We start from the raw sequence: 23,026 nt of genomic DNA, 5'->3' as shown, positions 1-23,026 counted from the left end.
CTGGGATGACCTCAGCCTAGGACTAAGGGGTTTCCTGGTGCAGAGACTTTCTGTACTAAAACGGACAGAACTGGGCAAACTAGAGTGGTTGGTCACTCTACCATAATCAGTAAGCTCCACCCACATGCTCAGAGTTCCCTGTCACTCAGCTACCCTTAAACTAATTCAGATATAATCAAGACTAGCAGACATCTGAGCAAAGTCATTAGCTTGAAAGACTGAGAACAAAACAAATAACTCTGTAAAAAGCAACATGGAGAAAACAAAGACCACCCATGGAAAAGGAGAAGGATCATTGATCTCTTCAGGGAGATAAGAGAATATTACAACCATGAAAAGGAACAGGAAATTGGAGATTAAAGATGGGAAAATTGAAGAATTAATCTAAGGTATCTAATAGTAGGAGTTCTATTAAGAGAGAACAGAGAACACAGAGAAGAGGACTCATTAACAAAATAAACCAAGAACATTTTTCAGAGCTGAGAGAGTTGAAATTTCAGACTGAAAGAGCCCACTCAATGACCAGTATAATAGGTGAAATTAGAGACACACATAACAAAACACAGCAATATGAAATCTCAGATTGTTAGGTACATAGAGAAGCTCCCACAAGAAAGAAAAAAAAAAAACAAACAGGTCACATACATAAAACAGAAGAAATAAGAATGGAACTGACTTCTGAATATTTATTCAGAAAGTTATATGACAATGGAGCAATGTCACCAAAATTCTGAAGGAAAATTATTTTAAACATAGAATTCTACACCAAGCCACAACATTAATCAAGTGTAGAATAAAAACATTTTTAAGCATGCATGACTTAACATTTTTACTTCTCATGTACCCTTTTCTCAGAAAGCTACTGAAGGATGCTCTCTACTAAAACCAAGAAAAGGAAGACAACATGGAATTCAGAATACAGAAAATAAGTATAGAAGAAGGTAAAGTGAATCCCCAGAATATTCTTGGAGGGAGGTCTCAGGATAAGAGCTGTGAATCAGGTATAGAGGGCAACCCTCCCAGACTGGAGCAAATCACAAGATTCTGGAAGAGAATTCTTGGAGATGAAAGTGATAGTTTAACAAATAGGTCTGATTGTCTTGAAGGAAGATTTAAACAAACTGGTTAGAGTATTTGGAATGGAAATTCTCTGAAAAGCAAACAAGCAAAAGATAAAAGGGAAAATGAGAAGTCCAGAAAAACAGAAGTGATCATAGTTACATGGCTTGGCTGCAAATAGCACTTGTAGAGAAAATATCATACAAACATCGAATACTACTCAAACCAAAATTATGAATAATCCACATTAGGATAGTGTAGAGGTAGGAAGGACATTTCTGTACACAGGGACTGGGCCAAGGAAAAAGAGCTACATTTCCATCTTCCATGTTGGGAAGTCTAATAGAGAATTCTCAAAATTGAAGTATTAAGACGTGAAATCAAGCATGTTATTTAGAGACATGAAGGTCAAAAGCAACTTTTAAAAAGTTTAAAGAAATTATCTCTGGGGAGATAGACATTGTAGGGTAAGGGTGAGAGAACGAGAAGCAGAGAAATGCTGTTTTTAAACCTTATAGAACTGTTTGACTCTCTAAAAGATCTACAAGTGATAATTATTATTTTTTATTTTGGTTGAAGTATTACATAACTAGAGAAAATTACACAAAGTATAAGTACAAGGTGAGTGTACCACATAACAGCACACAAATCAAGTAATAAAACTTTACCAGTACCCAGAAAGGCCCTTCTGTGGGCTCTCCCAGTCGTTAACATCTCACTAAGGATAACCCCTGTCATGACCTGTGACATCATAAATCAGTATCCCCTGCTTTTGGAATTTTCATAAATGGAATCATATACACACTCATATGTGCGCGTGCACACACACACACACACACACACACTTTTTGTTTCTGACTTCATCTGCTAATACATTTGTGAGATTCATCCATGTTGTTGTGTGTAGCAAGACTTACAATATTATTGTACAATATACCATTTAATGAAAATACCACAATTTATTTATCCATTCTCCTGTTGATGGACCTTTGGGTTGTTTCCAGTTTGAGCATTCTTATACATGTAGGCATGCATAATTTTGATAAAAGTAAAAATTATAATGCAGCATAATGGAGATATGCATCTGGTATGAAAAAGCAGGATAAACAATTGTATATATACCATGACTGCAACTATTAATAAATTCATCCAACAACAACAAAAATTGTTGACATCTACTTTGTGCCAGGCACTGTTTTAGGTACTGAGGTTTCAATGGTGAAAACAATTATGGCCTCTGCCTTACAGGGACTTTGGAGGGATTTAAAGAAAAATGGGGAAAGAGGGGAGGAGAGAGAAAGAGAGAGAAGGAGAGAGAGAGAGAGAGAGAGAAACACCAGTAATTGCATGTCTGATGAGTATTTTGAAGCAGAATTGCTGTGATCTAATCCAACTTCATTTGCGACATTTATGCTAAGACCTGAAAGAACAGAAGGCATTAACTGGGTGAAGGGGCAGAGAGAAACTAGGAGGAAGAGCATGCCAAGGAGGAGGTACAGAACATTCAAAAAGTAAAGAACACAGTGCACACACAAAAATGAGCCAAACCTGGTGTGCCTGGAACATGCTGAATGAAGAGGAGGGTGCCACAGGCCTCAGCTATATCCAATGCCAGTGACGGCTGAGAAAACCAAGACTGAGAAGAGCCCATGGGGTTTAGGATGCAGAGGTCATTGGTGACCTTAACAAGAGCAATTTCGGTGGCATGGTGAAGGCAGAACCCAGGATAGGGTGGGTTAGGAAAGAGTAGAAGGTAGGACATGAATATAAAAATTCATGGAAGGGCCTGGCGCGGTGGCTCACGTCTGTAATCCTAGCACTCTGGGAGGCTGAGGCGGGTGGATCGTTTGAGCTAAGGAGTTCAAGACCAGCCTGAGCAAGAGCGAGACTCCGTCTCTACTAAAAATGCAAAGAAATTAACTGGACAACTAAAAATATATAGAAAAAATTAGCCGGGCATGGTGGCGCATGCCTATAGTCCCAGCTACTCGGGAGGCTGAGACAGAAGGATTGCTTCAGCCCAGGAGTTTGAGGTTGCTGTGAGCTAAGGTGACGCCACGGCACTCTATCCTGGGCAACAGCGTGAGACTCTGTCTCAAAAAAAAAAAAAAAAAAAATTCATGGAAGGAGATACACAAAAATATGAAGTTGTATATTAAGTTAGGATGAGATTATGTATGTCCTTTCTCTCCAAACTTTTATATATATAAATATTTTATATATAAAATATATGTATAAAATATACATATATTTTTAAGGAAGATTGAACTAAGATATTCAAAAGTTAAAAATATTTACAGGAAGGTCAAATTTTATCTCTAAGAGGGAGATACATGCTAATTTTATTCTTAGTCTTTCTGGATTATATTAATGTCCTACATTATGAAAATTCAGAACTTTAAATATATCAGAGACACATTGATTTCACAGCATTGCAAAAACACTGGTAGATACAGGATAAGAAAGACTGTAGGACCCAAGGAATCCTCATTTTCATTTGCTAAACAAATACACACAAAGTTTTGATACCACATACATGGTTTGGTGATGCCGGTCAATCTGAAGATTCACCTTTGGCCCAGAATCCAAGACAGCTAAGGGTCTGCAAGTGCCTTCATGACCCAGGATGGAAGCAAAATGGAGCTGACGGCCACACACAAGGACAGGCTTGCTTTTATGGCAATGGTTTCCTTCTTCAGGAAATGCATACCTTTGCCAGAAATGCTCTTTAAACATTTATTTATACTAAAGGTTGTACTGAAAGATGAAAGGTTTTATTTTATTCAAAAACCCAATAGTAACCAAAACAGCATGGTACTGGCACAAAAACAGAGACATAAACCTATGGTTCAGAACAGAAAATCCAAATATAAAACCATCCTCATATTGTCATATGATCTTTGACAAAGCAGACAAAAACACTCATGTCCACTCACATCCACTAATGTCCACTCACGTCCACCCACGTCAACTCATGTCCACTAATGTCCACTCATGTCCACTCACCTCCACTAATGTACACTCACGTCCACCCATGTCAACTCATGTCCACTCATGTCCACTCACATCCACTCATGTCCACTATTGTCCACCCACATCCACTCACGTCCATTCATGTCCACTCACGTCCACCCACGTCCAAGCAGGTGGGAGGGGGGTGGAGGGGATGGGTAAATTCACACCTAACGGGTACAATGCACACTCTCTGGATGATGGACACACTTATAACTTTGACTCAAACTGTATAAAAGCAATTCATGTAACCAACATGTTTGTACCCCCATAATAATCTGAAATTAAAAAAAAAAAACCAAGGCATACACAATCCAAGTAATAAGCAATATTTGGGGAAAGATTATTCTCCTCCTCATGAATTCTGATATCACTTGAAGACCATATTTCTTGTGGCCTTTAATGCTTTCTTTGTTCTATGTATATGTCCTGTCTCCCTTGATTTAGTAACTCGTCCCTAATGTCCTTCAGCACCAGACCTTGAAAAGCAACTTGCTGAGTTCCACTAAATTAATTCATACATACATCCATTCAGCATGGCAATGGATGAGGGGTAGAATCCTTTATTTTTTTACAATTGTGTTTGCTTTTCCTCTTCAAACTTGCCTTGGTTTTCAATGTCTTCTTTGGCTACAAGGTCACTGCTGTTACTGAATTTGCAGAAATTGAACACAGCCAGTATTGCGTCAAACTTTGGTCTAAGGTCCTCTGAGTCATGAATAATAGTTTTATCCACCCAGAATATTGGCCCCATGTTTGAACCGACGACTCCTATTACATTCCTTTTCTGGGCTAGTTTCATCAACAGCAGCTATGTCTTATAATTAACATTATAATTATAATAACATAAGCCTTTGTAATTAATTTCACTCATGCACCCTCTATTCCCAAGAAACAGTGACTCATTATCCTTAATTTGCAAAACACACTCTACTTTTTAATTTTATATTTAATATAATGAGATACAAAATTAATTTATTCAGGGCTTTACAAAAACCGGAATTGCTGAGACAGGATTAGAACACAATGATCAAGTCCCAGGTCTTCGTGTTGTGCCAGGGCCACTCTTCTGATAGTCTGATGCATCCATCTGTCCATCCACCCATCCAACTATTTATTCATTCAGTATAATTTTATCATGATAGGCATTGTGCTAAACTCAATACAGACACAAAATTAATATCACTACTTTCAGAGAGTTCACAGTTTGGTTGACAAAAACAAGAAAATAGGCAGTTTTTTTGTTTGCTTTAGTTGTTTTAAAGAGCTATGGTTATTTTAATTTAATATATTTTAAGTAATCTTTCTTGTAGTATAGTTGACAAATGGTTAAAATCACCTTTTTAAAAGGCATATAGTTCAGTGAATTTTACCAAATGAATATGGTAGTGAAGCCATGTCACAATCAAAATATATTTCCATCACCCCAAAAGTTCCACTTTGTACTTTGTACCGTATCTCTTCCCAAACCCCTGGAAATCACTGAACTTATTTCTGTCTCTATGGTTTTGTCTTTTCCAGTATGTCACATAAATGAACAGACACTTTAAAAAAAAAAAAAAAAAGAACAATAAATGCAATGATTAGAAATGTGTTATCGTTATGCAAACACTTCTGTAGCTTTCTGACATATGAACTAATAAAGATTTTAGTACTTACTGTGAGACCAAACTGTTGTTTATTATAATTGTTTGAGAACAGTTTTAGGATTGTTACATGGCAGTGGTTTTTTGAAGATTTTTCTCTTTCCTTTTAAGCCATGGAACTTGTCCATCAAAAGAAGTCTTATAGACATGTAAACAAAACAAATATAAATGAGCATCCCTGGATGAAAGTAGAAAGGAATAGATTGGCGTCCCATCCAATTGGCTTGCCAGGGCTTCCATGAAACCCCTAAGGCTCCTGGGAACACTGTTGAAAACCAATGAAGAAAAGTCACTCTCCTTTCAAGTTCAAGTATCAATGTGTCAAATTATTCCAATTCTTGTCGACTGTGAAAATTAACTTCGAGTCTAATAACCTAATCAAATCTGGCTGATCTCAAAGTGATCAGCCTCTGGGTAAGTGCGAACGTTAATAAGCCTCAGCAATGCTTCTGTGGGTTTTCAAGTTTATCACCAGCATTATTTTGTTATTGTTTTTGTTTCCTCAGTTGTATCATATGCAGAAGGCTTTCAGAAATTTTGGGTAATTTTGCCTTCCTCTTCTCAAAAACCAAACAACTGTAATATTTTGAAACTTCAGCATGCATCAGGACTGAAGATGCAATAGCTGGCGAGACAGAAGTGGCCCTTCCCTAAAAAGAGTGACACAGGGAAATAAACACTGCTAGGGATGAGCACATAAAGACGAAGCAAGGGCAAGTTCATCGTGGCCAACATTCACACGACTGTCTTGTAATTTGATTCAACAAATAACTGTTGTTACCTACTAGATGCCACGAACTACATTAGACTGGGGGAGACAAAAAAGAGGTGAAATACTGCCTCCACTCCCAGGAAGCTCACAGTAGAACAAGGAAAAGATGAGTGCACAAACAGCCTGCCACTGAGCACCAGAGTGGCTCACCCCCACGGTTCCTGAGCGGGTGAGATCAGAATGCTCACTGTAATCTCTGGAACAATCCCTGCAGCTGTTAAGATGATCATTTTCTTTTGGAGAACCCAAAAGACTCTTAGATATTCTCTTTTCCTTGAGAGGGAGGTAGGGAGAGAAAGAGAGAAGACACAGAGAGAGAAAGGGAAAGAGGTCGACTTACAATCAATTCACTCAGAGGTTTTACTTGGATTTAATTTACAAACCTGCTCCTCCTCAGTCTTTCCCATGCAGAAGGTCGCCCCACACCTACCCATTCCCTGCCCTTGACTCCCACTCACCCTCTCTGCCACCTTACATCTAATAAATCGCCAGGCCTATTGATTGAACTTACTCGATACATCTTGAATACATCTGCTTCTGTCTTCCATGCCCAAGCACCTTATTTTTCTACACAGCACTTATAAACATTGTAATTAATTGTCAGCATGATTAGGGGTTTACTATCTGTCTCTAAAATCACCCCATCCACCACAATCCCCCCATCTCAACTGCACTGTCCATGAAGCCAAGGATCATGTCTACCTTGCTCCCCTCTGTATCCCCAGTAGCTCGAGCAGGATCTAACACAGAGTACAGTATGTGCTCAGGGAGGGAGGGAAGGAAAGAAGGAGGAAAGGAAAGAAGGAAATCAATCAAAACTCTGTAATAATCAGCTCTTCCATTAAACTCCCTTATAACTATGTAGAAACAAAATATAGATAGAAATGTATATATATTTTTCTAATTCAGTATAAGACAGTATCATCATTTTGCTGAAATAGTCAACTCCTGACAATGTCAAATATATGGGTGCACTATATGTTACGATGTTCGGGTTAAAGATAAAAAAATAGAACCACATATCCCTTTAGGAGTTGATACAATGAAGCAATAGAACCCAGTTGTTCACATTTTGAGTCTTTTAATTAATCTGCTGGTCTGTAAACACTGTATGGCTTGTGCTATTGCACTTGCTATGCTCATATGGTGGCCCTGCCACGCAGCCAGCACGTAACTTAAGAGTACATCCTAGACACGTGTATGAGTGAATCCAAACTTAGCATCTGTGATATGCATTATTTAAGTCATCAGTTTATCCTTATGTTTATTTCATTTATAAGGAAATACAATAGCCTCTTGTGTCCACTATTGGTGTGGGAGCATGTCCTCTGCTTGTCAAGATTGTCTCGTAACGTGGTCACAAGGTGTGTGTGACTATTGCCAACATTTCCCACATCGACACACTTTAAAGCAGAACTCAATTTCAACCATCTTTCTAAGGAGGGAGGGCCCTCCGTCTCACCTTTCAAAGAGTAGAACATCTGCTGTGATTTGGTAAACAGTCATGTTTCATCCTCTGCCCTCCTGCTGCAGGAGGCTGCACATCACAAAACCCTAAATGCCACTGGAGGATTCGGCCTCTGGGCTGGATGCTCTTTATCCAGTCCAACCCGGCAATTCCCACCAAGCAAAGTCAACCTCATTATGGTTCGTTCCATCTGCCTCTAGTCCTGGAAAAGGTTAAAATTTTGCAGAAGCTTAATGAACCATGTCCTGCCCTGAGAAATACAGATTTGTTATTGCTTTGCACAAAAATGAAACAAGTGAAATAAAAACAGGAATGGATCCTGTGAGTCACAGGATGTGGGTGAACAGCTCAAATTAAATTGAGAATTTAAGGACTAATTCATTGAACTGAAAGCCAGGAAATTTGAGGTCAAGGTCCTGCTCTGCACCAATGGGCTGTGTGAACTGGAGCCAATCATGAAATCTGAGCCTCTTTTTCCACACCTCTAAAATGGGAATAATAGTTTCTGCCCTAACATCCTTTCAAGACTGATAAAAGGATGAGATGATAAGAGTGAGAGCCCTGCATAACATTGAAGAAAACTACAAACTAAAATGTATTCCAAAACAGAGGAAAACCCCAAAAGCCACTCCTACTGGGAACTAGAAGCAAGCAGATGGGTTCCTTTGCAACAAATCTGTTTTTCTAGGTGACTGTTCAATTTATATTCTTGGGTATGCTTCTGTGTTTCAAGAACAAGTTTTTAGAGTTGGGAAGGACAAAAGAGGAAAGACAGCTCATGATTCAAATTTTCCTACAGAAACTCGGATCCATTCATGTTTGTGCACTCTTTCTAGAACCAGTTGTTTGAGTCTACAAGTCTTTGTTGAGCACCTACTATGCCCTAATCACTGTGCTAGCCACTGTGAGTACAGCAAGGATAGAAGCAGTCCTGAGATCCCTGCCCTGTGGACCTGACATCAAGGCATTTTTTACAATGCAAGAACAAACCAGATATGATTTCCACCCTGAAGTCATTATGAACTAGTAGAAAAGGAAGTGGCCATAAAATAAAATTGACACATTTTAAGAGGACTCTGCTTTTAGGAGCCAGGGGAAGAGGTAAATGGGTCACATCAATTTTTTCTTTGTCTTGGAGCAGCATGCAGATCAGCTGTAATAGCCCCTGTCTTAAACCCTCCCTTGAGCCTACTCCCTTTCACAGCAAAACTTCTTACAAGACTTGCCTGTGGTCACTGTCACTCCATTTCCTCACCACTTCTGCCCTCCTCAAACCAATTCAGTTGGGATTCTCACCCCATCATCTTCCTCAGACTGCTCTTGGCAAGGCTCCCAGTGGCCTTCACCTTGCCAAATTAATTGGTCACGTCTTGTTTGTATCTCATCATAATTGGAAATGATTGACCACTCCCTGCTTCTAGAAAGGAGGTTGGTTTCTTTTTGCTAACTTCCATGACACCATGATCTTCTGATTTTTGGTCCATCTTGCTGACCCCTATAATCTTGTTTGCCAATTTCACATCCTCTTCTAAACCTTTAGTGTAGGAATGGTCCTGGTGGTCTGTCCTGGGTTTCCTTCTCTACCTGAGCACTCTTCTAAAGTGACTTTATCCTGAGTCATGGCTTTAATTATCTGGTAACTCTGTGTCTGGTTATAACTCTATACCTACCTATCCATTTATCTATCTTTCTAGATCTACACTTCCATAACTATATGTATATCTGGTTAGTCTATGTCTCCAACACTGACTTTGCTCTGTACTCCAGAACCATGTATCCAACTGCTATTTGACATTTCTACTTACTATTAACAATAAGCATGTTAAATTTAATGTGGCCAAAACAGAACTCCTGTTTCTACCCCCATTGAAGCCTGCTCCTGCCCCAGCTTCCCTAGCTCAATACTCAAGCTAGAAACTAGAATTTTCCTTGCTGCTTCTCTTGCACTTGCTCCCCAGCTCCAGCTCATCAGTAAGTCTTACAGACGCTATCCCCAAAGCACTTCTTGAATCTGTCCACGGCTCTCCATCTCCACTGACTTCATCTCCCTACTACCTTCTCGCCGCCACACCGGGCTTTGTTCTGTTCCTCAAATGTGCAGATTCATTTCCACCTTTGCATAAGCGCTTCCTCTGCTTAGCACGTTCGTCCCCTCCGACTTTTGCATGGCTGGCTCCTTCTTTTTACTCAGATCTCAAATGAGCCATCCAGAGGTGTCTTCGTGAACGCAGTATCAAAAGTGGACACTTGTTGTCTGTCACTCTATTTTAACATTACAAAATATTTGTCTACTTAATATTATAAAATAGTGTATATGTTACAAAATATAGGATTAATAAATATTTAACAGTCGCCCTTATATCTCTTATATCAGCTATTTGTTTATCACCTCCCTCTTTCTACTAGAATGCAAGCTCCACAAGAAGGGACCTTGCTGACTTTGTTCACTGCTGTGTCTTTAGTGCCTGGGACAGAACATAGAACAAGCTCGCATATACTTATGGAACAAATGGAAAACTTTGCAATGCACACCCGCATTAAGAGAATTGGGTCCCCCAGATTTGGTTATATGAGTTTATTTCTTGTTGCTGCCACTCAGACCACCTTGTGGTGCCATTTACCTTTAACGCATTCATTCCTGATTGCACAACTCGCATTTCCTGTTTTAATATTCAGTGTTGCTTGCAGATAATGAGGTGCACATAAAACAGGAGAAGAGTAAACTTTCCACTATTTCGTCTTTATGCTGTAAGTCTTTGGGGAGAGTCACAGAAAATCTCTTAAAACAAAGATAAAACGTACAGCTATTTGGATGAAGCCTAATATGATAGCATTCCTTGGGTTTCATGTATTGATATTTTGTTCCATTTGCTTCAAGATTTTGAAATCTGTGGTTGTACCTTAATAACATCTCTTTTTTTATGCAGAGTTAATTTTACTCCATCTATTGAGCAGTATCTCAGACAGTGTGTAGAGTAGCATGGCACACATTCATCTGTTCTGCTTGCCCAGTCCTGTGTCCATGACAGACACTGGTCTTCTTTTCTTCGTTATGGCACTTTTAATTTTTTTTAAAAAATTTTAATTAAGTTTTATTTTGGGGGCAGAGACAGGGTCTCACTATGTTTCCTAATCTAGTCTCGAACTCCTAGTCTCAAATGATCCTCCCACCCCGGCCTCCCAAAGTGCTGGGATTACAGGAGTGAACCATGGTGCCCAGAACTACTTTTTCTATGAAGCCCAGATAGGGCCTCAGAATCCTTTTCAACACAGTGCTCTGGACAGCCACTCCCAATGTTCAGAGCTTATAAACAAAAGGATACTTACTTGCCATCCCTGGTTAGATGAAGTGAAGATCAGATTTAATGAATCTAGATTTAATGAAGTGATTATTAGGTTTAAGTCTTGAGGTGTTGAAAAGATTTGGTAAATAACCTGTGTTGATTTTTCAGAAACTTCTGAGTGGAGAGGAACTAACCTCACAGCCTGCTGACCTGCAGACTTTGCTCTTTCCATGCCTTACAGGAAAGACGTGCTACGCTTCTGGTATCGCTGCCTTAGCTGGTTCACCTTGGAGGGCCCACTCACGCCAGCGTGCTTCACGGTATTTTTGCCCTCCTTGAGCTACGTGCAAGATGGTGTGGTGCAGAGGAAGCTGACATCTGGGTGTGAGTCACGGCTCTGCTATCTACCATCCATGGGCCTTGCTTAACTGCTCATGGGCTGTTTTGCCATCTTCAACCTGAGAGAAAGAGTAGCTACCTTGCAAGTCATTGTGAGAATCAGAGAGAACACTTACAGAGTGCCTGGCACATAGTAGGTATTCAATCAATAGTATAATTATCTAAGCTGAGAAGGTATCCAGATTATATACATATAAAAAGAAGCAGAGGAACTCAATTGCCCTGTTCATGATAAATATCAGTTCAATCTCTGGAGGGCACAAACGTCCACAGACTTTGTGAGAACACCAATGGTAAGAAAAGGGCAAGAACATCATCTGAAAGTTGTGGGTGGGGTGGAAAGCTCTTTCAGAGATGAAAACAAACCATGGAAACGCCACCCTTCATTTAAGTGATTGGTGTGCCGGTGCTGTTCACAGACCACTCTAGTAAAATGGTGCTATGAATCACAGACGGGGCGATGGGGGACGTAGGTGGCGATTGTAGCTCCCACTCTGTTAGTGTCTATTAAGAGCCGTGGGAAATGGTGAGCCTGAACCTCTCTTCCAAGTTGGAGCACGCGGAAGCAGCACAGCTCGCTGATGTCGTGTCCACTTCCTAGACACCCCCTCAGCCACCAGGATAAAGTGTAAAGGTAGATCTTGTTTCTCAGGGAGCTGGTGGAAAAGCAGTCTGATTAGAGGCAAAACAGCATTGTTTTCTGCCTTCTGCAGTAGTCAGGGGATGCTGTTTTGGCAGGAGGCGGGATCTCAGTGCAACAGTGAAAAAAAATCAGGCTATGTCACTTATAGCCACAGGGCTCCTGCCAGTTCTACAGGGCCGTTACGTTAATCACATCTGCTCCTACCCTGAGTACCCTGGTCCTGTGGCGGGCTTTCTCCATCCATAGGAACCAACACTATCTCATATCCTCAGCAGCAACATGTTGATAATAGAAATATTACACGTACAGATGATGAAGGCGTTTTACCCACTTTTCCAGAAAATGTACCAGGGGAATAAACCCCTAGGACAGTTCTTGATCATATACAATGAATGAAAATAATCTCCGAGGCTGTGATTTAGAAATGATGCCCATCATGGTGGAAAGGAAGCTCTTGAGACTCAGCGAGTGACCTGCGTTTTAAATGGAGACTTCTCTACCTCCGTGCCCATGAGCTGCTCCTGCTTTTTGTAACAGGCTGCACATTGCTGAGAGCGACTCCAACAAAGAACACATTCAGAATTAGAATCAATGGACTCTGATCGCATCAGCATCGCTACAGGTTAGTCGGAGTATTGTAGGTCAGGTCCAAGTACAGGGGTCAGCCAAGAAAAGGAATGTGCACTATGGTTTCTCTTTGTCCTCCCCATGGCTCTGAGCTGGGAAGTCTATCGTTTTTCTGAGTGTTACATTCACCAGCTTGACCTAAGAATGTAAAAATGAAAAGCTAAATGGGAGAGTCCTGTATAGTCATTGATTTTTCACAAGCAGCCATGACCTTGGGCTTAAAAAATGTTTTTCAGATCATAGAGCCATAGATCTGGTAGGAACCTGGAGTAAAGGGCTGTCCCTGGGAGAATGCATGCCAATCCTTCAGCCTGGTGCCTTTATTGGAAGATATTCTACACCTGCCTCCGTGGCGTATTCTAAGGCTTAACAGCTTCTCAATCAAAAGGCACTGTATCATGTCTAATTTAAGTCTCCCTTACCACCATCAACCAAGAAAAAGAACAAAGCAGTAACAGCTGCAGTAACAAGAAAAAGAACAATTGACCGGGGTATTATGTGCACAGGTTTTTAAAACATTTATTTTGTTGATCAAATGCATATGTCATGACTGCATGCGGCATGTTTCCTTAGTATCTCCTCGTCGTCTGGTGAGAGTTTCTCGGATTTTCCTTGTTTTTCATCACCTTGACCTTGACAATTTTGAGGAGTACTAGTCAGGTACTTGGTAGCATGTCCCCTAACCTGGGTGGATCTGTTGCTTTTCTTATGATAAGACTGTGGTTGTAGGTTTTAGCAAAGAACACCATGGAGGTGAAGTACCGTTCTCATCATATCATATCGGGGGTACATGGCGGCCACATGACATCACTGATGATTTTAACCTTGGTCACCTTGTTAAGGTCATGTTTGCCAGGCTTCTCCACTGTGAATTTCTATTTTTCCCTTTCCATACTCTGTTCTTTGAAAATTATTCACTATGTCTAGCCCATACTCAAATTACACGCCAAACACACATATACACTTCTTCTTAACCACCTGATTAGTTTGGCTAAAACTTTTGGGGACCTTCCTAAATTCCTCGAAGCTCTTCCCAAAGTTCATCTCTAAAAGGAATATAATCCTTTTGTGTGGTGTCTTAGTCAGTATGGACTGCTCTAACAAAGTACCATAGACTGGATGGCATATACACAACTTAAATTTATTTCTCATAGTCCTGGAAGCTAGAAGCCCAAGGTCAGGGTGTCAGCATAGGCCTTTTGGTGAGGACCCTTTTCCATGTTGCAGACTGTCATTGGGGGTTTCAACATAAGAATTTTGGGAGGACACAAACATTCAGTCCATAACATATGGATACAGAATAAATGTGTCTATTTTAATTTATTTTTAAACTTTTTAATTGATATAGTTGTATATATTTTGGGGGTACATGTGATATTTTGATAGCTGTATACAATATGTAATGATCCAATCAGGGTAACTGGGATATCTATCACCTCAAAAACTTTTCTTTGTGTTGGAAACATTACAGTTCTTCTCTTCTAGCTATTTTGAAATATACAAATATTTTTTAGTTATAGTTAACGATATAAATTATTGTTAAACATAATTTCCCTATTGTACAATAGAATACTAGAATGTATTCCTTCTATCTAACTGTATTTTTGTACCATTAACCAGCTTCTCTTCATCACCCCCTACCCCCTTCCCATACCAGCTTCTGGTAACCACCATTCTACTCTCTACCTCCATGAGATCCACTTGTTAGCTCCCACATATGAGTGAGAACATGTGGTATTTGTCTTTCTGTGCCTGCTTTATTTCATTTAACATAATGACCTCCCGTTCCATCCACTTTGCTGCAAATGACAGAATTTCATTCTTTTTATGACTGAATAATATTCCATTATGTATGTATGCCACATTTTCTTTATCCATTCATCCATTGATGGACACTTAAGTTGGTTCTATATCACGAGTATTGTGAATAGTGCTGCAATAAACAAAGGGATACAGGTATCGTTTGATATACTGATTTCCTTTCTTTTGGGTATATACCCAGCGGTGGGATAGCTGGAGCATGTGGTAGTTCTCTTTTTAGTTTTCTAAGGAAACTCCATACTGTTTCCCATTATGGCTGTACCAATGTACATTCCCACCAACACTGTACAAGTGTTCCTCTTTCTCCACATCCTCACCCGCAATTGTTATTTTTTGTCTTTTTGATGATAACCATTCTAACTGGGGTAAGATGATATCTCATTGTGGTTTTGATTTGCATTTCTCTGATGCTTAGTGATGTTGAACATTTTTCCACGTCTTTTGGCCGTTTTTATGTCTTGAGATATTCAGGTCTTTTGCCCATTTTTAAATCAGATTACTTGTTTTTCTTGCTATTAGTTATTTGAGTCTCTTATATATTCTGATTATTAATCCCTGTGAGATGGATAATTTGCAAATATTTTCTCTCATTCTGTGGTGGTCTCTTCACTTTGTTTCCTTTTCTATGCAGAAGCTTTTTCAGAATAAACATTTTAAAGACTTTGCACATTATATCCCAGTCAATTGTTCCTTTCCTTGTCACACTACCCCACCCCATAATTCTTTTGTAGCTATTAGGAATTCACATAATAAATATTTTTTAATCTGTTTCTCTCAAAATGTATTAAAAATATATAAAAAGGATGTGATCTTAGATCCTTTAAGAAACAGTTTTGGAAAAAAAAAAAAAATAGGAGACCCAGGCTATGAAATATGAGGTTTATCAATGGAGTATTTTCAGCAACACTGACGCAATGGAAACTTAAAATGGAGTTTAGAGTTCAGAGTGAGTGGGTTGAAGCGGGGACACAAATATACAGACGTGTTGGTGCAGGTAGCAGAATGGGGACAGGGAAAGAAAGGCAGCATGTGGACCCTGTTTCCAAAGGTGTTTCCCTTTTGTAGTTGTGCAAATGAAGAGAAAGTTCAGATGTTTTTATAATTGGATTGACATTGGGTAGAAGGTTGGGACTGAATGACCCATAAGATCAATTAAATCTTTAATAATTTCACTATTCTATAGATTTCAAGTTAATTGAAAAATCGCCGGATTTATGTTGTTGTTAATACTGTGTCCATCCAGCCCAGGACAGTGCTTGCTGGTGTTTGTGCTGCAGAACACTAACACCGCGAGATCTTCCTCCGCCCAAAGATTCTGGGATCGATATAGTTTTGGACACCTTGCATAGTACAGACTAACGATCGACAAACTTTTTTGTGAAGGATCAGATAGTAAATATTTTACACTTTGTGGGTTACATATGGTCTCTTTACATATTCTTCTTGTTTTTTCAGAACAACCCTTTACAAATGTAATAAACATTCTTAGCTTGAGGGTTTTACAAAAAGAGGCTGTGGCCAGATTTTGCCCATAGACTGGCAGTTTGCTCACTCCTGCTCTGGACTCTTCCTGAATATGCAAAATGTATATTAGCACATTAAAGACTCTGAAAAGATCTATATGATAAAAACCCGTTTACCACTGTTGAACCAGATTTATCTCAAACTTATTTGGAACTCTTTTTTCTCTTACCTGTTTAATATTTCACGTAGTTTTCTATGGAAAATATTTGAGGAAATTCTGGCCTTTTCCATATATAGAGAATAATAAAGTTTGTCTCTACTCACCCTATATACAAAGAAATACTCCTGATGGCTTAAAGACATGAATAGAAAAACTACCAGAGACTATCTCTGTGAACTTGGAGTGCGAATAGATTTCCAAACAAGATTTCAAAAGTTTTAAGCATGAAGCAAAAATCATGGATTTCACTACATCAAAGTTAAGAATTTCAGGGCAGGCGCGGTAGCTCACGCCTGTAATCCTAGCACTCTGGGAGGCCAAGGCTGGAGGATTGCTCGTGGTCAGGAGTTCAAGACTAGCCTGAGCAAGAGGGAGACCCCATCTCTACTAAAAATAGAAAGAAATTATCTGGACAACTAAAAATATATATAGAAAAAATTAGTCGGGCATGGTGGCACATGCCTGTAGTCCCAGCTACTCAGGAGGCTGAGGCAGGAGGATTGCTTGAGCCCAGGAGTTTGAGGTTGCTGTGAGCTAGGCTGACACCACGGCACTCTAGCCCCGGCAACAGAGCTAGACTCTGTCTCAAAAAAAAAAAAAAAAAAGAATTTCTGTTCTACAAATAGCATGACAGAAAAGCTTAACAAGTAAAAGATTGGGAGAAAATATTTGCAATGTTATAAACCATAAAAGATTAATATCATGAGGAACTTTTGGTAATTAATAAGAAAAAGATCAGGACCCCAATAGAAATAAGGGCAAAATGATATGAATAAACAATGTTTAGAAGGGAAAATCAGGCTGGGCGCGGTGGCTCACGCCTGTAATCCTAGCACTCTGGGAGGCCGAGGCGGGTGGATCGCTCAAGGTCAGGAGTTCGAGACCAGCCTGAGCAAGAGTGAGACCCCGTCTCTACTAAAAAAAATACAAAGAAATTATCTGGCCAACTAAAATATATATATAGAAAAAATTAGCCAGGCATGGTGGCGCATGCCTGTAGTCCCAGCTACCCAGGAGGCTGAGGCGGTAGGATCGCTTAACCCCAGGAGTTTGAGGTTGCTGTGAGCTTGGCTGACGCCATGGCGCTCACTCTCGCCCGGGCAACAAAGTGAGACTCTGCCTCAAAAAAAAAAAAAAAAAAAAAAAGAAAGGAAAATCAGAATGGGTAACAGATATATGATATTTGACCTCATGAGCAATTATAGCAATGCAAGTTGAAATAGGAATAAAATACCCGTTTATCCTATACATAAATGGGAAAATATTTTAAAAATTAGGTGATAGCCGATGTTGGCAAAGAGGTAGGAAAATGATTTTTCTCATGCACTTCTGGTGGAAGCATAAGATAAGTGCAACCATTCTGGAGAAAAAAATGGCAAAACTTAATGAAATTCAGTACGCATATGCTCATTCTTGGGTATAAACACAGAGAAAATTATCCAAAGATCCAAGGATGACAAACACAAGAAAGTTCATCACAGCATTTTATTCTGTGGGTGTAAGGTCAGTGCTGGGACCCCAAATAGCTGCCTATCCCTAGGGGAATGGCTCATTACAGAGTACTGTACAGCAGCCAGAATCAATAAACTAGAGGTACATAGAGCAACATGAATGGAGCTTTCAAAAATACTGTTAAGTAAACAAAAGAAAGAGTGAGATCTATAGCATAATGTCAATTACATAAACTTAAAAATATATATATATAATATGTGGTGTGCACACACACACACACACACACACCCAAACATAATGGTGAGGTGTCACAAATAAAGAGGAAAAATAAAATAAAATAAGATATGAATAATATTAGTGTGCCATGAACAGAAAAGTGCAGTCAACTCAACTCTTGGCAACTGATATTAAACTAAAGGTATTATTTATATCAGTGTAAATGCCTATTAGTATTGTACTTTCCCTCAGATGCATCCCCTGTCAAAGAGAAGAATTAAGTTGATCTTATGTCCTTCCCCCCCCAACACTGATCTATTGATCAGTACCCAACAGAAAGCAACTTGGTTTGAACATATTAAAAGGAGAATTTTTTTTATTGTGGTAAAATACGCATAACATAAAAATGTACCATCTTAACCATTTTTAAAAAATTTTTAATTGACACATAATAATTGTACATATTTATGGGAACATAGTGATGTTGTGATACACATAACGTATGGTGCTCAGATCAGAGTAATTAGCATATCCATCATCTCAAACATTTATCCTTTCTTTGTGTTAGGAACATTCAATATCCTCCTAGCTATTTGAAAATATATAATATATTATTGTTAACTATAATTATCCTATGGTGCAGTAAAACACTAGAATTTATTCCTCCTATCTAGCTGTAATTTTGTAACTTTCAACAAATCTCTTCCCATACTCCCTTCACCCACCCTTCCCAGCCTCTAGTATCCTCTGTTCTACTTTTAACTTCTATGAGGTCGGCCTTTTTTTTTTTTTTTTTTTTCCCAGTTTCCACATATGAGAACATGCAGTATTTAACATTCTGTTCCTGGCTTATTTTACTTAACATAATGTCCTCCAGTTCCGTGACATTAAGTACATTCACATTTTTGTGCAACTATCACTGCCATCCATCTCCAGAATTCTTTTAATCTTCACAAACTGAAACTTCATGCCCGTTAAACAATAACTCCCCATTCCCTCCTTCTCCTAGCCCCTGGCAATCTCCATTTTACTCTTTGTCTCTATGAATTTCACTACTCTAGATACCTCCTATAAATAGATTTATACAATATTTGTCCTTTTGTAACTGGCTTATTTCACTTAGCGTAATATCTTCAAGGTTCATCCATGTTGTGTCAGAATTTCCTTCTTTTTAAAGTCTGAATGATATTCTATTATATGTATATGCCACATTTTGTTTATCCATTCATTCATCAATGAACACTTAGGTTGCATCCACTGTGAATAATGCTACTATGAACATGGGTGTACAAATATCTGTTTGAGTCTCTGCTTTCAATTCTTTTGGGGTATATATACCCAAAAGTGGAATTAATAGATTATATGGTAATTCTGTGCTTAATTTTTTAGGAACTGCCATACTATCATCTGTAGTGGCTATACCATTTTACATTCACACAGCAATGCATAAGGGTTCCAGTTTCTCCATGTCCTTGCCAACATTTGTTATTTTCTGTTTGGCTTTGTTTTTTTCTAGTAGACATTTTAATGCGTGCAAAGTGGTATCTTACTGTGGTTTTAATTTGTGTTTCCCTATTGATTAGTGATGTTGAGAATATTTTCACATGCTTATTGGCCAAGAAGAAACTTCTTTTTTCTTTTTTTTTTTTTGAGGCAGAGTCTCACTCTGTTGCCCTGGCTAGAGTGCCATGACATCAGCCTAGCTCACAGCAACCTCAAACTCCTGGGCTCAAGCAATCCTCCTGCCTCAGCCTCCCGAGTAGCTGGGACTACAGGCATGTGCCACCATGCCTGGCTAATTTTTTCTATATATATTTTTAGTTGTCCAGATAATTTCTTTCTATTTTTTAGTAGAGAGGAGGTCTCGCTCTTGCTCAGGCTGGTCTCGAACTCCTGAGCTCAAACAATCCACCCACCTCAGCCTCCCAGACTGCTAGGATTATAGGTGTGGGCCACGGCGCCCAGCCAAGAAGAAACATTTTTAAATTCTATAATAAATAATTATATCATTCATTTTACCTATGTCTCTGAATAGTTTCTTCCATAAAGTCTTAAACACTGACACATTGATTGTAGTCTTTGTTATGGGATAGGAAAAAAAAAAAAAAAGAGAGAAAACAAAACAAACCTCAAAACCTTTATGGATGCCTAAAACTGTCAATCCGTTAATCAGCATTCACAATAATTTTTCTGAGTGGGTATTAATGGTTATTCAGTGTCTTAATTAGGGCAGATTAACCGCACTTATGACCTTAACATCTTAGTGACTTAACACAACAGATGTTATTATTGTTCACGTCATACTCCAAAGAGTGTCAGCAGGGAGCTCTGCTCCACACGGCCATTCAGAGACCCAGGTTCCTTCTGGCTGGTGGTTTTGCCATTTTAGGAAGGGCTTGGAGTCCACCACTGGGTCATCTGCCATCAGCCTGCTGCTGAGGAAAAGAGAGCATGTAATACACCCTTACTCTTAACTGCCCGGTCTGCAAATAACATGCATTCCTCCCTCTCAAATGCCACTAGTCACACAGCCCCATCTAGATGCAAAGAGGCTAAGAGATGTAGCCAAGGAGGAAGAGAATGTGACTTTTAGTGAAAAGTCTTTGCACAGCTAAAAACGAGAGGTTGAATGGAAAGAAAACTTTAGGTTTGAGCACATTGTTTTAAAATACAGATTTCCTTAACTGTCAAGACCAGTAAATTATTTACTAGGTATAATTCTTAAATTTTACGGCCGGGCGCGGTGGCTCACGCCTGTAATCCTAGCACTCTGGGAGGCCGAGGCGGGTGGATCGCTCGAGGTCAGGAGTTCGAGACCAGCCTGAGCAAGAGTGAGACCCCGTCTCTACTAAAAATAGAAAGAAATTATATGGACAACTAAAATATATATATACAAAAAAAATTAGCCGGGCATGGTGGCGCATGCCTGTAGTCCCAGCTACTCGGGAGGCTGAGGCAGTAGGATCGCTTGAGCCCAGGAGTTTGAGGTTGCTGTGAGCTAGGCTGACGCCACGGCACTCACTCTAGCCTGGGCAACAGAGTGAGACTCTGTCTCAAAAAAAAAAAAAAAAAAAAAAAAATTTTATACCAGAAGTACATGGTTTTCCCAAAGAATACAGTCTCCTAAGTACCTGGAGTGATAATTTTGTTAGTGTGGCTCTTGAACTATTCATATCCCATATGTAAACAAAAGCTCTCTGTGAAAAAGCAATTCATTTTGAGATGTACAATATCATATGTGTGAGTATCTTGAGTGTGTGGAAATAATGTGGATTGATTTTCCCCAGATGGAGAAGCCGGATGAAGTAAATACATCTAATACTTCCCCACTCATTCTACATTTGCATATTTTGTATCAATTTCAAGTGAGATTGCAACTGTAATCTTCCAGTGATAGGACGCTATAAAGTCAGAACAAATTATCACGAAATAGTCAAGGCAAAAAAATAAAATAGAAACACACAGGAGAAACTTAGCAAAATGGGCTAAATGGGCTTTTCAGTACACACTGTGCAAAACATAAACACAAAGTGACCACAGGCAGGCTATAAATTGTCCTGAGTTACACAATGGAGTGATAAGACAGATGACCCGGAAAATGTGGGCTGGCGGGGCTGTCTGAGATTGATTAGTTGGCTGCCCTAATGCTCAGGTAATAGGATGTCTTTCAGCTCCGTTCTGCCTATTTTAGTCCAAATTTGTTTTTCCTGCTGCCTTAAAAATTAGAAGAGACCCTGTCACTTCAGCTCTGCAATTACATGGAAGCTCATTCCTCTTGCAATACTCCAAAATACACAAATGCCACCCTTTTTGGCTCTGTAACACAAAATATAGTGCACTTTTATCTAATGCCATCAACATGCAATCTCACAAAGTACATCCTAAGAGATTGATTCCAAAACAAAGCAAAATGTCAAGGATTGAACAGGAGATGAGAAAAAGAGCAACATTCTACAGATGCAAAGAAGAACGTCATGAGCAAGCCACGGAATTGAAGCTAGAGATGTGAAAGTGAATCCATCTCTATACTACAGATGTCATAGGAAAACTGAAACGTAAACAATGATTCCAAGCCCCAAAGTGCAGCACACGTGTCATGAAAGGCATCACAGTTTACAGCAATGGGAAAGTGGAGAATTTCAGAGCCCAGTTTTGGAAGTAGCCAGAAAACCAACCAAACAAACTGATTTGGAAAAACAACAGCTCCGGAGTGACTTGATGAGGAGGTGACAGTGGTAAGGATAAAGGCAGCTTAAGAGTAGATATATGACTTTCAGCATGTCAAGAATCTCCTATATGAAAAGGTATATTTTGGGCAGCCTTCTCTAAACCTCCATCTACATGATCTTAGTAAATTGCTTTCTCCTGGGGAGAACTCTAGCCTAATCCAGCCTGGAGCTTTAAAATTTTAAGTTCTTTTAAACAGTATAACACTGTTTAGAGGCCAAGTCCATTTTTCTTGTGCCTTTTTTGCTGTCAGTGTGAGTATTCTGATATCTGAGGAGGGCTATCCACAGAAAACACTATTTACAGTTATTAGGTTTGAAATTAAATTAGTTGATTAAAGAATAAATTTAAAACCTCGTTTACCTTAAAGCTTGAGGTCCAGCTTATAAATCTTATTAGACTATTTATAAATCTGTTAAATTTTATAAAATAAAAGCAAGGGTGCCTTTGACTGGTATCTGATCCATTCACATTGAACATCTGTAACAATGAATCCCCATTTACAAATTTAATCAAATCCCTTTTAATGTTTTAAATTTCATTAATAAAAATAATGCACTGAATTTCTTTTTAAGTCCTTCAAATGCCTAAATGGGCAGGTTACAACCAAAAGAAGCAATACCTTCCCCAAATACTTAGAAACTTGTAAAATCTAATGAATTAAAATTTTAAGTTCTTTTAAACAATATAATACTGTTTATAGGCCAAGTCCATTT

This window comes from Eulemur rufifrons, chromosome 4, assembly GCF_041146395.1.
Source record: "Eulemur rufifrons isolate Redbay chromosome 4, OSU_ERuf_1, whole genome shotgun sequence".
In the NCBI taxonomy this organism is placed as follows: Eukaryota; Metazoa; Chordata; class Mammalia; order Primates; family Lemuridae; genus Eulemur; species Eulemur rufifrons.
This window is presented reverse-complemented; position numbering follows the sequence as displayed.